Consider the following 10560-nt stretch of genomic DNA (forward strand, 5'->3'; position numbering starts at 1 on the left):
GACATCTATAAAATAGCAGAAATTCAGAGGAAACTAGCTTAGGCAAAATACGGACTTTACTAAAAGTGCAATAATGAGCTCATGAAACCAAAGATGCTGCTGGGACTCAGAACATACTCAAACCCCTGCATCTTCTCTCTTTGGTCTGCCTCTCTCCGAGCTAGTGCTCCATCAACCTCACCTGCCACAGTCTAAACCAAGGGCTCGGCTTCCCAAAGCTCAGGATAGAAAACAGCCACTACGAACCACCTCCAACTGTATGTGTTCTCTGTTCAAATGAGTAGCCACACTGGACTGACATCTTTTAATCCCAGAGCCATTCTCCCCTCTGGGCTGTGTACCAACATGGTAACTTCCTTGCATCCCTGTGAATAGGGAAGAACCCTCCCCCAAATAGCAAGAAAAAAAGGTGAGCCATAGACCAAATAGGCATCTACCCACTCTTCAAAGTTTGAAAAAACATAGAAGGCTTCAAAGGCAATCTAGTAAGCATGTCATATTAAAACTAAGAGAACATATTACTGCACTAAACCACTGGCACACATATTAAAGAAACTATTTTCGGAGTCAGTCAAACTCTGAAAGCATAGAACACTGCATATTGGAAAGCTGTAGACTCAGTGAAAATGTAGGAAAACAAGTATCCAAATTTTTTAAAATGAAATGCCCTATATTCTGTATTCCTTCAAGCCTTTGTCTTTTTCCCATCCCTCCAATCCACCCAACTGTCCTACCCATCTTCAATAAGCCACTTTCCTAAGAAGGGCCACTGTGCTTTGAGAGAAATTCCAAGGACTTCACTAATGTGAAATTCTAATGTGATAGGGAATCATTACTTTCAAAGAAACCCTATCCAAAAATTAATAATATGTAAACGGACTATCAAAGGCATTAGAACATATGCAGAAGTAATGTATACAACACTTCAAGCAAAGTTTAGGATTTCATTTTCTTGGAATAAAAAGATAATATTCAAAACATGTAACACCAGCTATAATCCTTCCAGTCCAGAGGAAAAGAAACTGAATTTCTAACCCCTAACAGAAAAACTCAAGACATCATATGCCACTGACAGTATATATTATTAGAACGTTTTGACTCTCAGGTATACAATGTAAAATTTAATAAGGCAGCTATTTGACACCATAATACTCGCAAGGATATAGTAGTGGGAGATGGAAATAGGGTAAAACCTAATAACATGTGCAAAGTTCCATAAGAAAAATAAATATTCCAGTGTCAACATGACAGTTAAAATTCAAGGTTGAAGGTACATCCTTGTAATAATGTGGTGTTACTCATCCACAAAACATTTGCTCCAGAACAACTAGAATTAGTTTTAGTTTTCAAAGAAGAAAAATATGGAAATTTTTTTAATTGTAGGGGGGAAAAAACTTCAGTAACATGACTGATAAATATTCTGTTACTATAGCTAAGAAAATATTAAAACTAAAAATTAATTGGAATAATAGATCATCTTAACCCACAAATGGACCGGAGCATCAGTTCTGGTCTTCTGTGTAGGGAGTGTCAACGATGCTAAGACCTTCCTCTGTTTCCTCAAGAGTCAGGTGAATTTTAGAGTTGGAGAAATTACCTAGGAAATTCAAGTTCTCCAAGCAAATTACGTTTCCAACACCTAAGTAGTAGAAATATTTTTGGTAGAACTTAATTTATTTTCTTTAGAATAATAACAAAAATATATCAGAAAACATGCCCAGGTTCAATCTGGAGATCAAGGCCATAAAGCATGGAGTACACAAATCTTTGGGCTTTAAAGATAAGGAAATTAATGCACTGCAACATTTTCAAAAAAGAAGAGTATGATAGATCCCTAGAATAAGAACAGATTGGTATGTAATAAAGTCCCAATAGGTTAGTATACTTTAATATAGTTTGAATTTTAGGTCAAATCTATTCTTGTTCAATGCAGTGTACATGTACAGTATTGTTTACATATTTTTACTATACATTCCTTCTTTTAAAAACTTTTTCTGGCTTTATTGAGTATAGTTGACAAATACAATTGTAATATATTTAAAGTGTGTAAAGTGATGATTTGATACATGTATACACTGAAAGGATTCCCATAATCAAGTTAATTGATACATCCATCACCTAACACAGTTCCTTTGTTTTCCTTTTCCCTTTTTTTTTTTTTTTGTGGTAAGAATGCTTAAGATTTACCCTCCTAGCAAATTTCAAGAATACAATATAGTATAATTAACTATAGTCACCATACTACATATTCTGTCCTCAGAACTTATTTCTCTGATGACTGAAAGTTTGTACTCATTTTATAACCTCTCCCTATTTCCCCATCTCCCAGCCCCTGGTAACAACCATTCTACTTTCTGTTTTGATGAGTTGGAATTTTTTTTTTTCTTAGATTCCACATATAAGTGATACCATGTAGCATTTGTCTTCCTTTCTTCACTTGGCTTATTTCACTTAGCAGAATGACCTCCATTTTCATCCATTTTGTCACATATATCAGACTTTCCTTCTTGTTTAAGGCTGAATAATATCCCATTTGCTATATATACTACATTTTCTGTATCCATTCATTTGTCCACAGCCACTTAGGTTGTTTTCTTACATTGGCTATTGTGAATAATGCTGCAATGAACATAGGAATAAAGAGATCTCTTTAAAGCAGTGATTTTGTTTCCTTTGGATATATACTTAGAATTATTGGATGATATTGTGGTCTTATTTTTAATTCCTTGAGGAAACTTCATCCTGCTTTCCATAATGGCTGTGCCAGTTTATATTCCCACCAGCCATCTACACACCCCTTCTTCTAAAATTGTCAGTGGGAAATTTATCTTAAATGAAAGCAAATATAAAACTACAACTCATAAGTACTCCTGCGATTTGTGATTGCTAAAACTCTTAAGGATGTATCGGTAAGTTGCTAACTGAAGGCTTTGGCAGAGGTTAAGGCCATGTGAGGACATAGCGAGAAGGTGGCCATCCACAAGCCAAGGAGAAACCAAACCTACCGACACCTTGATCTTGGACTGCAAGCCTCCAAACTGCAAGAAAAATAATTTCTGTTGTCTAAGCCACTCAGTCTGTGGCATATTGTTATGGCAGCCCTAGCAAACTAATACAGCCACTGAGTTGTGAGGTGATTTGTTATATAGCACAAGATAACTAATACAGTGATTTTCAACTAGGGTAGCATATGTGAAACTAACAAGACATCCTTGACTTTTAGAGGTTTATAATTTAAAAAATGCCTGGATGCTAACAGTTAACTTAGAAATATTACAGTGACAATAAGACTAAACAAATATATAAACATATGATATGATTACTTATATGTATGCTTTAGAGCAAGTAGATTGAGAATCCAGGCTCTTTACAGATAAAGCACTATAAAAGCATGCCATATGTATATGTATAACTGATTCACTTTGTTGTAAAGCAGAAACTAACACACCATTGTAAAGCAATTATACTCCAATAAAGATGTTAAAAAAAACAAAAAACAAAAATTCAATCAAAAAAAAGCTTGCCATAAAAATGCCTTCAGTAATACATATTTCTATCATCATCTTTACTTAATGCATATTGTAAAGTTTATACATTATAATGTAGAAATTTAATTTTGAAAGTACTTCCACCTTAAATGCATGTTTGGCAATTATCCAAGAATCATGCAAAATATGCACAAATAATGACATACCTTCTCTAATATCACTTGAAAAGATAGAATCTTCTTATGGGAAATATCATCAAAGACAGGCAAATTTGATATGCTGGGTTCAGAAACACAGTGGCCAGATCAGAAAATGGTGTTTGATAACAATATGTTGAGAAATCCATAAGCCCAAGAAAGCAGAATAAAGGGAGTTGGTTCTTAGTCTAAAGGAAAGACAGCTACAAATCATTGAGCACATCTCAGAAACTGAATTTATATGCATTATTCTGATATACACAGTAGTTACCTCTACAAAGGAAGAAAATATCTCAGAAAGATTAAGTAACTTGCAAAACACCACACAATTAGGAATTACTCAGACTGTTACCAGTATTATAATCATTATCATCACCATCACCATCATCATCATCCAGGATGAAGTCAAAATCATGTATTTTGTATTTACATATAGGCTTGTTAACGATAATTTTTTTTTCCATAATGGATGATATACATGGTCTCATTCATTTATCTCACATATATATGTGTACTCCAATTATTAAGGTGTGTGGCCCACAAAATGTTATGGCCCAACAATACTTCATTGGTTTTTTAAGTACATGTCCAAAGTAGGTCACTCGACTCATCTTCAGAGATGCAGGGAGACATAATAACATAAAGTAGCTACTTACTTTCAGGCCAGTATTCCTAACTTCCTCCCCCATCCTGATCCTAGACCCAGCCTTCGTGCCTTAAAGATAGACAGGGTGACCAAAGTTTGGCTAATCATGTTCTTTCCACCAAGAACCTTACTTTCAGTGTATCATCTGATAGCATCTGACAGCAGATGCTAAGAACAGTAAAGGTTATAAATTCTTAGGCTGAGATCCCCAGAGCTGCAATGGTTCTGTATATTCTGAGACTTGGTGGTTCAGCTTTTCGTTCAGTTTTGGCAGGTACCAGCCAATCATTTTTATGAGAGGCTTAGAATCACTTTCTGTGCTTTCATCCAAAGAATATTAAATGGAAATTAGTACCAGAGAGTGAGTTCTGGCAATAAAGTCAGAGAGAAATATGTGCAGTTTGGATCTGGTCATCAGGCCAAAAAGCTGTAAATTGCCTACAGGCATCTCAAGATGGGTAAGAGCAGCTCATGGTTTTCAGTGGTGGAATATCCCCTCTTGTTATTGTTTGTGGACCACTCGGGTTGGATACAAATCTGGGGGAATAGGTACCTCTTCTGCCACAAATTTAAAGGGGATAAGAAGCCCCAGAGCCATGGGGATAATGGTTCATTCTGATAGGATATCACTCTAAAATATTACTTGCTATGTCAAAAATCGTGTCTTAAGACATAGAGTCAAAACTCAGGGCCCTTTTGTTGTGACATGAAGCCATGGCGATTGATGCCCAGAAACAAAATTTGCTGCACTGCAACACCTCGGTCAGCAAAACTTCATCCGCTCTGAGGAAAGAAATGGCCTCACAGCTGGTGGGTATTTTCAAGAAATTCAGCACTTCGGCAAATAAGGCTGCATTTGAACCTCTTCTCAATCCTGAACATTCTGCCGATGACTCTATTTCTGCATTGAAGTTTTTAAGTATTTTGTAGAATCCCTTCAAATTCAATGGTATTATAGTCATCTGATAAGTTTCAAACAAGAAGAGATGTTTGAGGTGCTACCCTTATCTCTGCACCCTAATTCTCCAACGGGGTTAGGATTGCTGTAGCAGCCTGCGGAAAAATGTGCCAAACAAGAATTCTTGACTTTCTGGTAATTTTGGAGTAGACATGCAAAATATCTGTGCCAGAAGCACACACTTCTTTAACATGCTGAAGCAAATAAAACTTGCCTCTGATTAGCCACAGGTCTGCAGGTGAGTCATCCAATATTCCTTCCTACTTTTAGAACAAATGATAATCCTGAATGTCTAGGTGATACTCATGATACTTGATAACCATTTTCATTGTTCCTTAGGCTACACAAAGTCCATAATAATAGCCATAATCACTGACTATTATCATGGCTTTTTTTTTACTACACTAAGTCTCAGTAAGCCTTGGTCCTCCACAATTGTCTAACACAATTGAACTTGACAGTTTACAGAGATGTTCCACACTGTTCTCGTCTTCCCCAAAACTCAGGTTCAACCACGTGGGACTCTCAACTCTTCACTGTAGAAGTTCTAACTCCTCCTAGGGAACCATATGAGTGCAGAGGTGAGATTCCCTCCACTTACAGAAACTCATAGATAGATAGGTAGATAGGTAAATAGATAGATAGATAGATAGATGGATAGATATATAGACAGATAGATAGGTAGATAGACAGATAAGAAAATATATATGAACCTAAATAGGTACAAATACACACACACATGTTGATTCCGTTTCTCCATTTTAACACTGACTAATAAAAATTATGCTTTTCCTCTCTGGAAAGCAAACTTCATGCACTGAGGGGCTAACTTTCTAAACAAGGGATTACAAAAGATATTTCCTACAGGACAGTTCCTAAAATACTAGTAATTGAATGCAGGGATTCAAGATTCTCAGATTATAGATATTTGTCACTGTCCCTTTTCAGCAAGAGAATGCATTTTTATCATAACTTCAGCAACCAGAGGAGGTCTTATAATAAGCAGGCCAAGACACCAAACCTTGGTATCTAAGGTTATCTGGGAATCAGAAAGGACTGTAACAATAGCTTAGGCCCTAGAAGGGTCTCATCTATGTCTCATCTTGGGGCCATTTTGATCATATCCTTTGCAAATAAATTAATTCCTAAATAAAATGAGTCTCCCAAGAAGGCAGCCTTCACTCCAACTATCCACTGAGTAACTTATATTAGAAATAGGAGAATACAAAAGATAGATAACCCCAAGAGATGTAATATGAGAGAGAGAGAAAGAAAGAGAGAGAGAGAGAGCACATGTGTGTAGAAGGGATGGCCAAGAAAGATTGTGTAGGATCATAGAAGTCATCTTAAAGATTTTGGTTTTTATCTTAAGGACAATAAGAAATTAAAGAGTTTAACAGGAAAATGACATAATCTGTAGCATTTTATGTAGAGATTGCTTTGGCTGCACTACAGAAGAAATATTGATGGGTGGACAAGTATTTTTTCAGAGAGACAGATAGGGTAGCTATTACATTAGTCTAAGCAAACAAGATGGTAACTTAAACTATCATGGAACTACACAGAAGTGGTCTGAAAAACACTTTGTCAACAGGACTCGGTGAATCCAACCAACCTTGACATTCACATCAGTCTTTGCCCCACACATAATCCTATCCATAGACACACCATGTGTCTGTAAGGGGTCTTGCACGTGTTCTCCTATCTACCTGACACAACCTCTCCTACTTTTTTCTTCCATCAAACATTCTTTAGCACATCCTTTCCCAAAAGTTAGTTGTTCTGCCTCTGTGCACTCTGCTGTACATACCCCTGCTAAGTTTGTATATCATGTACTTTCTTTGTCTCCACACCTTCTCCCTGAAGGCAGGAAATACATTGTACTAGCCCTTTCCCTATGGTCTGTGTTAGACCTTGTCACAGAGTAAATAATAAAGTTTGTTCACTAAATAAAGCAATAAATGCATATCTTAATCATTTCACTCAAAGCATGTGCAGAAATTGTATTCTGATCATCTCTGAAACTGACAAAAAGAACTGTTTTCTGTTTTTCTGCAAATGAAATACGCATTTCATTTCTCCCACAATAAAAGGAGACAGGAAAAAAACAGATTAGTAAGAGAAACCTTAAAACCCTGATACCGGAGAAATGATTTTCCCCTTTCTGTAGGTCATGAATGTGTGGGAAAGAATAATGAACCAGAAATCAGAACACCAAAGTTCTTATCTTTAGTTTGGTAACAATATCAAATTTGTTTCTACTTCCTTCTCCAGAAAGTGGGGATCAAACTTGTCCTGCTTTTCTGTCAAATTCTATTTTTGTGAAGAAAATGTATTAACTTTTTAAAAACTTTTTCCTTCGAAATAATTTCAAACGTACTTCATTACAAGTAAAAGAAAAGTTTGCAACGTGTTAAACCTCATTGAATGACTCAAATGGGGGGCAAAAGCATTAATAAAGTTAAATAAAAAGCAACTTCCCTTGGGAAAATGTTCATATTTGTTTATAATATGTCATTTACATGCTCTAATTTGCTTTCCTAGTATTCTAAAAGTAAATTTTAGAATAATTTTCTTATTTGAACTTTAATTTGCAAACTATTGTGTCCTTTTGCCTATTTGGATACAATTTTCATAAACAGTATAATTACAATTATTTGCTTTCCTCAAAAGATAAGACAGGAAAAACTACTAATTAATCTCATTTACATGTAGATAAGGTGAATTGCTATGACCAGTTTTTATTTTCCCTTGCTAAGCTGTAATAAGAGTCGTCATGCTTATTAAGATACAACACAGACATTATACTATGTATCAAATTGAGTAATAATTATATTTATGTAGTATCTTTCACTCCCTGTTTTTTAAAATAATTTTCTTTTTATCGAAGGATGCATTATCTAATTAGATGGATGCTTTCTTCCTGATAGAAAGACTATAACCTAGCCTTTCTAAAATTGTGTTCACCTACTTTTCTTACCTTACTGCCATATTTTTCCTTATCTTCTCACTTATATAAATATAAATACAAAATAAATATTAATGGCCTCCAGTCCTCAAACCACATCCACTTTTATTCAGTCAGTTATTGCATAGTTGCCTCTTTTAATCTAGGTTCTTGTCAATTCTACTTGATGACTGTTTCTTTAATCCATCCTGTCTATTCACGAATCCTGTTTATTTTTAGGTGATTTTAAATGGTTCCCAACAAATACTTACTAAAGTCACTTCTCTGGATTTCTACCTAGGCCCTAAAGGTATCAGAGGCATCTTTCTAAATGTAAAATTTAATCATGTACCTTTCTCACATAAAATCCTTCAAAGCCTCCATATCCCATGAGATAGAGTTCCATAGGATGGCATATGAAATCCTTTATTATCGACATATGCCTACACGTCTAACCTCAGCTCCAACTGTAATCCAGAAAAGCCTGGGTTCCAAGAGGTCAAGCTATTTGGCATTCCTGAAACCTATGACACCACTTCACAACACAAGGCTTATTGCCCCTGAAGTTAGTGAAACATTAGCCTCCAGTCTTTCCCTGGGGTGGTGAAGGTGGCTGAGTATTTTACAACATTCTAGGAAGGGACCGAAAGTAAAGTTACAATCAGGAAATACTTCTATGGGAACATTTCTATTAAACTGTCTAAAGGGATCTCAGAAGAAAGGGACTTAAAATTTCCAAGACTCCAGTTATTTGTTGGGATATGTTTTCTCATTGTAAAAACACATTCACTTCCATATATTAATTTTGGATTCATAAACTTGTATTATTTTTCCTTAAGATGGCCCCTGTTCAAAACTCTAGCTTGGTCCATGATCCTTTTCCCTGAGCATATTTCCCCCTCTTGTCTAATTAGAAAAATCCTCCTGATCCTTTGAAGATTCACCTTAAAATTCACCTCTGTTCTCTCAGCCTCGGGCAACCCAGAAATGACTGCAAATTTCATTCTGTTTCTTCTACTAAGGATTTTACCACATTCCATAATTAAGTGTTTACCTGTTCATTCTCTATCTCCCTTAAAGGAGGGGTAGTGGACATGTGTGTCAGTTTGGACACAAAAATGTGTGTCTCCTTTCCTAAAGACATCCCAGTTTCCTTTTGGGGAATTCTTTCCCCCATAGGTGTCAGTCACAGTGGGATGATAAGTTCAGCATCTCTGGTTCTCACGCTCTGTTAACCGAAGGCTTCTGGAGGCCTGTCTGTTTTGTTTTGCCTTCCCAGCCCAGCAAACGTGTTTCCTCATGCCCTCCTCTCAGTTCATCATAATCTCACTCTTGGGACTTTCACCTTTGATCTTGTGAATAGCTGACCTCTTTGAAGTAGCTCCTTCCACTGAGAACCTCTATAATGTCTGGAATCCTGAGTCCTCAGCCTTTCCTTCTGAGAGGAAGATTGCCAGTGGTCTCCCAATCTAAATACTGCTTCTGCAGGGTCGTGGGCCCATCCAGCAGGAGACTACATTTCCCAGCCTTCCTTGCAGTTAGGCGTGGCTGAAAATGCTGCCGGCAACAACCTGACCTAGGTCTTCAGGCACTGAACTTGCCTCTTTGCTTATGTTCCCTTTTCCCTCCTTTTTGGATGGAGCCAGGGTGCATGCAGGATCTCTCACTTGCATTGGCCCCTTCTTGGTACCTTTAGCTAATTAAAGGTATTTAGTTGTATTGTTTTCCTTGAAAAGTCCTCCCGAAATTGTACGAGCTCTAGGCCCCTCACAACCCAGCTCTTCCACACTTATTACTAGACACAGCTGCTTCAACCATGGAAAATGAGAAGAACTTGGTTTACCTCAAAGCATGAAAAACTCATTAGAATCCATTACTTACTAAGTTTTATCAGGGAAGGGCAGCTTTCATTTCCCATTACCTCAATATCTTGCATAGTGATAAAAATGGTTGTTTAATTTTCCACCTATTGGGTTATTAAACACTGGATTAATTGATCAAATTAATATATTTTTCTCTCTTTCTTTAAATATAAAACCATCAATTATAAATGTTACCATCAATTAATAGGTATGATTAATCATTTATTATGTTTAATCAAGTATTAATATATTAACCAATATCTAAGATTTCTATTTTTCAAGCCATGTGAATATTGTTGCTTGTCTCTAAAAGTATAGTTCATAGATTTTATATTGTAATTGTTCAAAGTTTCACTGTCTGATGAATTAAAATACCTATATTTCACAGCCCATATGACTCAGTTTTGTCAGAGCAACAAAATGCTTTGTCGATGAATATGAATGTTCAATTTTTTCATTTCG

Source organism: Kogia breviceps, chromosome 16 (assembly GCF_026419965.1).
Source record: "Kogia breviceps isolate mKogBre1 chromosome 16, mKogBre1 haplotype 1, whole genome shotgun sequence".
NCBI classification, from domain to species: domain Eukaryota; kingdom Metazoa; phylum Chordata; class Mammalia; order Artiodactyla; family Physeteridae; genus Kogia; species Kogia breviceps.